At 50.3% G+C, this 741-nt stretch overlaps 1 protein-coding gene across 1 annotated transcript in view; it reads right to left on the reverse strand.

The window, feature by feature from the left end:
- The window catches only part of CAMK1D (calcium/calmodulin-dependent protein kinase ID), a 32,888-nt gene that overhangs the window by 9,358 nt on the left and 22,789 nt on the right, over positions 1–741 (reverse strand). The gene's annotated exons all lie outside the window — the stretch shown is intronic.

The following is a 741-nucleotide window of genomic DNA, read 5'->3' on the forward strand; positions in this document are numbered from 1 at the left end:
GCACGAGGTAGTGTGTTTCACAGTGGCACTGTGAGGGAAGGAAGGGAGACTGCAGCATGGCATGCATCCAGCAGTTTCAGGAGAGAGTACTGAAGGAGCCTCAGCAAAGCCAAATATGGCAGGAGAGTCTTTGTGCTGTTAGGTGCTGGGCTATCCCCCAAAAGGCACAGGGGTCTGCCAACAGACCTGCAGATTTTCTCCTCAAACCCTTATAGGCTTAAAAACTCCTCATCACACATATTTTCAAGCAATCCATCACAATATCTGGACTGCAGATGTAAGCAGCATGAAATGTTGCTCTGGGTGGAGATAAAAGCAATATATTTTCATCTTCATAATCAAAACACTTTTTATCTCTTTTGCCTCAATTGATAGCACTAATGAATCAGGAAACTGCATTTCTAGGGATATTTTTATATGCTAAAATATTCCCAAAACTCATTTCTGCTCCTGCATGACATGGCAGATGTCTCCTTAGGTTGGACAGGGAAAGGACACTGGGCTTGGCTGACTTCCTGAGGCCCACACAGCATGTCAGGGGCACAGGCAGGGGGAAGGCTGAATGTGCCCCTGCTGGCACCTGCAGACACTGGTGCTGGCAGGCCCTGAGCCATGCTGGAGCCAGAAACCTTCAGGATTATCTGCCTGTGGCACACTGGTGCATCTGCCTATCTGCCAGGCTGCCCAGGGCAGGCACAGACTGAGGCTGTGGGCTGTCCCCTGCACTGGCTGGGACCCGGG

This window comes from Acanthisitta chloris, unplaced genomic scaffold, assembly GCF_000695815.1.
Source record: "Acanthisitta chloris isolate BGI_N310 unplaced genomic scaffold, ASM69581v1 scaffold2508, whole genome shotgun sequence".
NCBI lineage: Eukaryota > Metazoa > Chordata > Aves > Passeriformes > Acanthisittidae > Acanthisitta > Acanthisitta chloris.